The sequence below is a fragment of the Tupaia chinensis genome, unplaced genomic scaffold, assembly GCF_000334495.1.
Source record: "Tupaia chinensis unplaced genomic scaffold, TupChi_1.0 Scaffold142134_1, whole genome shotgun sequence".
Lineage (NCBI taxonomy): Eukaryota > Metazoa > Chordata > Mammalia > Scandentia > Tupaiidae > Tupaia > Tupaia belangeri.
In genome coordinates this window covers 923162-932382 of record NW_006201985.1, presented here as the reverse complement: position 1 = coordinate 932382, position 9221 = coordinate 923162, and the positions used below count along the sequence as shown (strand labels likewise).

At 43.3% G+C, this 9221-nt stretch overlaps 1 long non-coding RNA gene across 2 annotated transcripts in view; it reads right to left on the bottom strand.

Annotated features, from left to right (window-relative positions):
* The window catches only part of LOC102494464 (uncharacterized), a 39372-nt gene that overhangs the window by 19609 nt on the left and 10542 nt on the right, over positions 1–9221 (bottom strand). The window contains exons 3-4 of one of the 2 annotated variants that reach the window (XR_001369413.1): positions 7723–7954; positions 7437–7617 (exon numbers count right to left, since the gene is read on the bottom strand). This is a non-coding gene — a long non-coding RNA (uncharacterized LOC102494464). Of the gene's footprint in view, positions 1–7436; positions 7955–9221 lie in introns of both variants that reach the window. The other variant, XR_336715.2, reaches the window with a different exon arrangement.

Below are 9221 nucleotides of genomic sequence, written 5' to 3'. Positions count from 1 at the left end.
GCCCATATTGTTCTGGCCCCATCTTCCCACAGATCCCAAAGGAAGACTTGAAGATTTCCTTCCCTTTTAATGTCAGTGAGGGTGAGTAAAAAAAAAAAATTTTTTTATCTCTTCTTAATGAGCTATTGGTATGCACAGTTTTACCTATCTCTAACCAAACCAATGACTGATATCCACAGATATTTCAGATTATAAACTCTTATCTCTCACAGGCCTCTACATGGAGATGACAAACTCTCCTTTCATTGGCTATATTAAGATGATCTTTGTTGAGACCAGCCGTTGGCATAATGACTGTATCGCTGGACTCCCACGTAGTCGACCGCGGTTCGAGTCCTGGACCCGGTGGCTTAACCTCACACCGGGCATGTGTGCATGCATGCCCAAGATCCCAAGAGGAGAATGGAGGAGAAGGGATTTCAGCATGGCCATCTCCCCTGGAGGAGATTTCTCGCTTTCTGTCTTTTTGTCTCTCTCTGTCTTTCTGGCAAGCGCATGGGCCCTATTGCAAAAACCTCTCAAAAAAAAAAAAGAAAAAGAAAAAGAAAAGATGATCTTTGTTAATTTATGAAATTGTTGCCTGATTTTTTTAAATCAGTATGTGTTTCTTCAAAGGTGCACCTCACGGCAAAGAGTGCCATAAACAATTCAGTACGTACTTGCAGAATAACCACTGGAGTAAATTTAAAAGGTTTACAACATAATGTTAAGTGTTGAAGGTGGTGAATATGTTTATAGCCTCAATTTGTTTATTACTCACCATATATGTGCTTTTAAAGATCATTCTGTCACCTACAAAGATGTGCAATAATTATACATAAATCATAAATTACGATAATATTTAAAGAAAAAATGCACCTTAGTATTTACTTATTCATCATAAAGGAACAGAAACTGACAGAGAGTAAGTGGTAATTACTGTTAGGGATACTTATTGCATATTTTTCATAAAAATATCTAAGACTAATAATAAGTATCACAAAGATATTTATCATTATACATTAAGCTCCTCCTGAAATATTTTGCACAAGTTAATTTATACAATCACCATAGATCCCTGTAAGCTAAGCAGCAGCATCGTCATCATTCGTATTTGAAGATGAAGAAACCAAGGCACGGAGATGTCAGCAATAATACTTGGAGCGTGAACTAGTGTAGCAGGGATTCAAACCAGAGTCTGGCACAGAGTTCCGCTGCCTCTCAGGTAGGCATATTTGGTGACTCTCCATTGATCATAAATTCGAGTATTAGAATGAATGGGTCATACAATGAGAATCCACAGCTGACATCTGTCACAGAAGTCCTGCTATCAATAGCTGGTAGGTTCCAAATTCAGTTCAAACCACAGAATCATTTTTGATAACAACCTGACCTTTGAGTCAGTTTCATCTCCAAGGACAATGGAACCCAAGGAGACACTTGAGTGTTTCCTTTTTCATGCACCATGAGTATAATCCCACTTTTACTATTTTCAAGCTATGTAATTTTGGACAATACATGGAATTTTTCTGAGATTCTTTCTCCAAACTGAAGTGGTTGTAAAGACATTATAACAATTTCAGAGTTATGTGTTTCATGTGGGAAATGCTTTGTAAACTCTATAGCTCTATGAAAACAAAGATTTAGGGCCAGCAGGTAGTGTGGTGGTTAAGGCACTGACTCCCACATAACCAACTCTGTGGTTTGAGTCCTGGACCCAGAGATCTGAAAAGACATGCATGTGCATGAGTGCTCAAAATCCTGAAAGGAGAATGGAGATGGGATGGCCATTCCCTCCTCCCCCTGGGGATGACTTCTCACTTTCCTTCTCTCTCTGGCTCTTTCTCTCTCTCTCACACTCTATGAAAAAAAATAAAGTTATTTTTTTCCTAAGTAGGAATTGTCCCCCCAACAAAATCGTTTTTTGAAACACTCCTACTTTTATCTCTATAAGCGATAAGAGGGCCAGCCCCATTGCTGGATCTCACATGTCTAACTACAATTCAAATCTCAGCCCCAGCAGCTTGAAAAAACAATAGCACGTGTGTGTGTATGCCTAAAATCCCAAAAGGATGGAGAAATGGAGAAGGGGCTGCAGCATGACCATACTCCATTGGGGATGCTCTCTCCCTCTGTACCTCTCCCGCTTTCAATCTCTGTCACTCTCTGAAGAGCATGTGTACTCTCTGGCAATTAAAAAAAGAGTGAAAGCAAGATAAGAAACCAGAGGCTAGGCAAATGTGTCAACAATCAAAGCCCTGATTGTGTTTAGGAGATAGAAACGCTTCCCTTCAGTTAACTTCTTGTGGACTTGGTTCCCTCTTCCTTCTCAAAGGCCGATCTTTCTCCTATCACAGATCTGAGGCTCCCAGCCCTAGACTGGCAGTCACACCCTGTCCACACAGATGAAACTCTTCTTTGAAAATGGCTGCTGCTTTCCCATTCACTCCCTGTTGTCTCCACAGCCCGAACAAGCTGTGAACTCACAATCATTACTTTTTGGAAACTCAACTTCAGCCCCTGCCACAGCAGATGCTGTTTGGAAAGAGTTGAAACAACTGCTGTAAATATTGGTGGAGAGCTAGTCTAGCAGCACAATGCAGCTCTGCAGGCATAGCTGCTCAGAAAGGATTCCCTGGGTGTGGGAGGGCCTACAGGAAGAACATACTGCAAGCTGTTCATTCTAGTCTTCCCAACTCCATTTCTAGCTAATTCTGATCATCCTTGATCTCGAGACTCTTGCCTCTATGATGTCTTACACCATCAGACACATGTCAGCCCCACAATGCCACAGCTGTGTAGGTTTTTCATGTCTGCATTTCTGTTGCACAAGTCAAGGCTGATGACATTCCAGAAAGCAAAGTATTGACATTGTGCTGCACCCATCTTCGAAACTCAGTGAGGAATTCTGACCAGGTAGGGCCAAAGACAATCCTATTCAAGAAACATCCTGCATTGCTCATGCGGTTGGGTGCCTGGAATAGGCTGGGTGCTACAACATGGTTTCTCATAAACCTCGCCCTAGTCAACCCTATTTACCTGCTCAGCTTCCTTGTATACACATTTATTCTTCCTTGTCCACATTTATTCTCTTACATGTCTAGAAGCCACAGAAAAAGTGTCAACAGGGCTGGTGTCTCCCAAAGGCTCTGAGAAGGAAATCCATTTTCTCCTTTTGCTCAGCTGCCAGCATTCATTGGTTTGTGGCCACGTCCTCCATCTTCAACATTTATCACTCCAGTCTCCAGTCATCCCAGTGTCTTCTCCTCTGATTGTTCCTCTCCCGAGTCTCTATTATAAGAACTTGTGATTATGTTGGGCAGCCCTAAACAATCTAGGAGATTCTCTCTGTCTCAAAATCTTTAACTTAATCACAGTCCAAGACACTGAAAAAAAACACAAACAAACAAATTCCTATTCTCACATTCCACAACCAATACATCTCTGACCTAGGATGTATAGAGACTTCCCCTGTGCAGTAATGGTATCTCCAGCAGATACCAGGGGAGTACCCTCTAATTCAATTCGATTCTGACACTGTCTACCTGGAGGTAGCATTACATCCCACAGGCGGAGGGCTCAGTCCCCAAGACTGCCCCCCTCTACTTTAGCTACCAGTTACGCGTTTCGACCTCGAGAACATTTGATCAACTGGGTATAGAGTGGGGGTCCCCAAGAATCTTTCCTTGCAGTCAATTAATTAGCTAGAGTGACTCCCACAACTCGGAGGAAAACATATTAGTTACATTTACTGATTTGTTATAAAAGATAAAACATATAAACACCAGATGAAAAGATTAATGGCAAACAAAGCATGTGGAAAAGAGGGTGGAGATTCCATGTTCTTTTTCAGCATCTCATTCTCCAAGAATCTCTACCTGTTTAGCTATCTGGCGGCTCCCTTGAACTCCCCATGTTAGATTTGCAGGATACTTCCTTACCACATCATCGGCCATTGGAGATCGCCTCAGCCTTCAGCTCCTCTCCCCTCCTTGGAGGATGAGGATGAAAAAGATGGCTTCGGGAACCGGCAGTTAGCGTAATGGCTATGTCGCTGGACTCCCACATAGTCGACCGCGGTTCGTGTCCCAGACCTGGTGGCTTAAAACTCACGCCGGGCGCGTGTGCGTGCGTGGCCAAGATCCCGAGAGGAGAATGGAGGAGAAGGGATTGCGGCTTGACCATCCCCCCTGGGGGGTGATTTCTCGCTTTCTGTCTCTATGTCTCTCTCTGTCTGTCTGGCGAGCGCACGCGCCCTACAGTGAAAATCTCTCAAAAAAAAAAAAAAAGATGGCTAACTCTGTAATCAGTAGTTGATTCCTATGGAAACCAACTCCCATTCAGAGGCTATGCAGGAGTCCCCCCTTTACACCATCAACTCATTAGCATACCAGCCAAGGGGCCCAGCAGTAATGCAAACTCTGCATTGCTGAAACCATACTAGAAGATGCTAAGTTTGTGTCCTGAGGTCTCCTCTATGGTTGGGGCACTCACACATACCTAGAATACTGACTGGCAGAGACTAGGCTAGGGGTGGACTGTGGTATGAAAACCTCTTGGAACTATCTGTCTCTCTTTCTCTCTTGTCTCCAACTCTTTCTCTCTCTGAAAAAATAAATAAACTTAAAAAAAAAAAAAAAGACACTTAAGACTTTGGAGATTCTGAGGATTTTAGGAGTTGCAGACCAGGAAAGGGAACAAAGCCAAATACATACTTCATGACATCACCACAGTTGCAAAGTCCCTTTTGCCATTTTGGCATGTTGTAGTCACATCAGTGAGAAATGAGAGGACAACCAGACATCACCAAATTACTGGGGTTTATTGCTGGTGGCTTACAGGAGGACTCATGTCTCTCAAAGACCCTGCAGTCGCCAGTGAAAGGAGACGGGTGCTTATAAAGGCAAAAATCACAATAATTTCTTGCTATGTGAAAGGACTTATAGAAGCCAAAAGGAGCAGAGTAATGATTTCTAAGGACACTCTCCAGACCTTTGTTTAATGGTCCTCAGGGCTCCTGGCAGGGGTCTAGTGATTGTTGATTACATTGCTAAGAAACTTTTAAACAAAAAGAATTTGGGCTGGTTAGCAAAAACAGTAAGACTATTAATCACTCTATTTATTCTGGGTAAAGGAGGAAGCAAGTATAATATAAAGTTCAAAGATGAAGGTGCTTCTGCTTCAGGCAGAATTCAGAGGTTCCTGGGATGGGCATGTAAGCTTATTTTGCGGTCTATTATTTAGCCTACCGCGATGTAGACTTAATAGCTACAACATTGCCCTTTCACTCCTAAGGAAGTGACTACTTGTTAGGAAGTAAAATGGAGATACTGAATCATGTTCAAGGTTAAATACATAATGAAAAGTGCGCAACCACCTGGAAATTGTTTTGAAAGGAACAGTCAGTGAGCAATAATGAGTGGGGCAGGGCAACAGCTCCCCCACAGAGTGAAGAAGTCCTGATCTGCATAGGAAGAGCTGCATCTCTGGGGCAGAGGCTCATGTATGATTGAACAGTGACGACAGTGGATGTTCAGTCTGTTTTTCAGCAGATGCTCGGTGAGAGCCCACACTTGCCTAGTCCCGTCACCACGCTGGGGATGTAGAGACATGTGCTCAGGAGCAATTTCAGAAGAATAGTAGCTGACAAGCTGAATTCCAGGCAGCATATGAGCATATGAGGGAGACATATAAAGTGTGTAGGAGTACTGAGAAGGCAGGGGGATCATGGCCCTCTCAAAAATACTAGGAGTACAGATAAACCCCTGTCACTTAACTTCTCCAGGAACTAATGAAGGATGATGTGCTCTGCCTCTCTGGTAACATGGGGAAAGCACGCAGGGAAAATGAGAAGAGACAGTGGAGGAGAGAGGCAAACTACTAAGACAGCCACAGGAGAAGGGGCGGAGCCTCTGGATTCCAAAGCCAAAAATAAAGACTCTTAATCAAACCACAGGGAGAAAATAAAACATGTCCATTCTTCCATTCATTCACTTGTGAAGATAAGGTTTATCTAGAACAGAGACTTCTATACAAACTTTTAAAAATATAGGGCCAGAAAATAGGAGGGAGAGAGGGAGGCTCACCGGGTATGGTTATTCCCTATTGACAAAGTGACTGACTGTCCCAAAATATTCTTTCTCAAGATAATCCCAGGTTTTCAGTCTCCCCTAGGCTGATCATGCATCCTGCTGCATATGCACCATCATCCCTGTCAATAAATCACTTCGGATAGCTTTTGCTCCTCATGGACTTTCACCCCCGTTCTGACCTTGCCCCCATCTATATAATACCCGCCTCTGTTATCTTTGTCCAAGGTAAACTCTTTCAGAACAGTTTGCATTATATGGTATTGCATTATATTGTAACCATTTATGTTGGTTTAAGAGGTTTTTTGTTGGGGGGGCATGGGTGTTGTTTGTTTTTTGCCTTAGGGAACATGCAATCAACAGAGAGAGAGAGAGAGAGAGAGAGGGAGAAAGAGATGAAGACACTAAGAGGGAAAGTATCCCCAGTGGGGATAGCCATGTCACAATCCCTTCTCCATTCTCCTCCCAGGATCTTGAGCACACATGTACGCATGTGCCTGGCATAAGCTTCAAGCCACTGAGTCCAAGACTCCAACCACAGTCGGCCACGTGGAAGTCAGCAACATAACCACTATGTCACCTGCTGGCCCCTATACTGTAAGCTTTTTATTAAGGTAAAAGACCCTCACTTTTTCTGGGTCAAAGGACATGTCATTTCCATCGGGCCAAGCTGCTGTTTCTGACCAAATGCCCTGGGACCTGACCCTTGTTTTGCGCTAGCTTAATAAGACCAAAATGTCCTTTTTCTTTCTACCTTTCATTTTGCAGGTGTCTTTTTAAGTTTGACACATGCAATAGATAAGTGTCGAGCATCTACCAATTGTCAGGCACTGCTCTTGGCTTGTTAAAACAGACAAAGGACTTCCTGTCCTCACAGAGCTTACATTCTGTGTAAACGAATAGAGAAAGTATGTAGTATGTCAGGCAGAACAGTGACACCGCAGTGAAATGTAATGCTCTGAGAGGCAAACCCACATGGGAAGGTTCCTGGTTCAAGTTCGGAGATTTCCTCAAGTAGGAGGGATGCACATCTAAGGCTGGAGCTCAGGATTGAGACACTGTTGAGGGTGCTGTATTTCTCTATCTCGCTCATGGAATCAATCAATAGACTTTAAAATGTAATATACCATCTTGTGATTTGTCTTGTAGGGACAATTGAACTAGGAAGGGGGACAGAGTGCTGATGGAAAGACTTGGTGGGCAGCCCTGTAGCCTTGTGGTCGAACTGCTTATGTCGGACTGCTTATGGAGGATTCCCAGTATGGGGGATGGATGACAGACATAAGACTATGCAAGCTTTTTTTTATAGTCTTCCCAACTAGACCACTTCTAGCAAATTCTGATCATCCTCAATATTGAGACTCTTACCTTTATGATGTCTTAGCCCATGTAAGTCCCATGTTGTCAGAACTGTGCACGTTCCCATAACTTTATTTCTGTTGCACAAGTCAAGGCTGATGACATTCCAGAAAGCAAAGTATTGACATTGTGTTACACCCATCTTCAGTCCTCGGTGAGGCATTCTGATTAGGTAGCACCAAAGACGCTCCTGTTCAAGAAACATCCTGCATTGCGCATGTGGTCAGGTGCTTGGAGTAGGCTGGGTGCTACATCATAGTTTCTCATACAGCTCACCCCAGTAGACTCTATTTACCTGCTCAACTTTCTTGTTCAGGATGACATTCCGGCAAAATGTACAAAGGATAGACCAGAGCCAGGGCGATGAAGCCACGGGGCAGGTGGTCAGCTCATGTTCCCTAGAACATTAGAAAAGAGACTCACAATTTAAAAAATGAGGCTCTCAGTGCCAGGAGTTGCAGTGACTTCTGATCCAAGTAACAGGAAGTACTTTTTTGGGAATAAATCCAGGTTTATGTAAGTAAGCCCTAAGAGACAAAAAAACAATAGCCCATTCAGTATATTCATTTCCTATTGATACAGTAACAAATTATCCCAAATTTATTGGCTTAAAATGGTATGCATTTGGGGCCAGCAGATAGCAAAATAGTTATATCGCTGGACTCCCGTGTAGTCAACCATGGTTCAAGTCCCAGACCTGGCAGCTTAAAACTCACCTAGGCACATCTACATATGTGCCCAAAATCCTGAGAGAAGAATGGAGAAGGGATTACAGTGTGGTCATCCTCCCTGGGGAGTGATTCATTATATTCTGTCTCTCTGTTTCTGTCTCTCCAGTGAGTGCACACCCTTATAGCAAAAATCTCTCACTTAAAAAAAAATTACTAGGATTCCAGATAAACTCCTGTCACTTAACTTCTCCAAGAACTAATGAAGGATGATGTGCTCTGCCTCTCTTATAACATGGAGAAACCACACAGGGAAAATGAGAAGGGACAGTGGAGGGAAGAGGCAAACTACGAAGACAGCCACAGGAGAAGGGGCGGAGCCTCTGGATTCCAAAGCCAAAAAGACTTTTAATTGAACCACAGGGAGAAAATGAAACATGGCCATTCTTCCATTCATTAACATGTGAAGATAAAGTGTATCTAGAACAGAGACTTCTATACAAAATTTTAATAATAAAAATAGGGTCAGAGATGTAGGAGAAAGAGAGGAAGGCTGACTGGTCTGCCCACCGGTTATGGATGTTCCCCATTGACAAAGTGTCTGACTGTCCCAACACATTCTTTCTCAAGATAATCCCAGGTTTTCGGTCTTCCCTAGGCTGATCACGCATCCTGCTGCATATGCACCATCATCCCTGTTAATTAATCACTTCGGATAGCTTTCACTCATGGACTTTCACCCCCGTTCTGACCTTGCCCCCATCTATATAATACCCGCCTCTGTTATCTTTGTCCAAGGTAAACTCTTTCAGAACAGTTTGCATTGTATTGTATTGCATTGTATTGTAACTTTGTTGTTGTTGTTGCTTAACAGCTTTTTTTTGGGGGGGGGGTTGGATTTTTTTTGCTTTATGGAACTTGCATTTGGCTGAGAGAGAGAGAGAGAGATGAAGACAGTAAGAGAGAAAGTGAGATCATCCCCCAGTGGGGATGGCCATGCCACAATCCCTTCTCCATTCTCCTCCCAGGATCTTGAACAGATGTACGCATGTGTCTGGCGTGAGTTTCAAGCCACTGGGTCCAAGACTCCAACCACAGTCAGCCATGTGGAAGTCAGCAACATCAT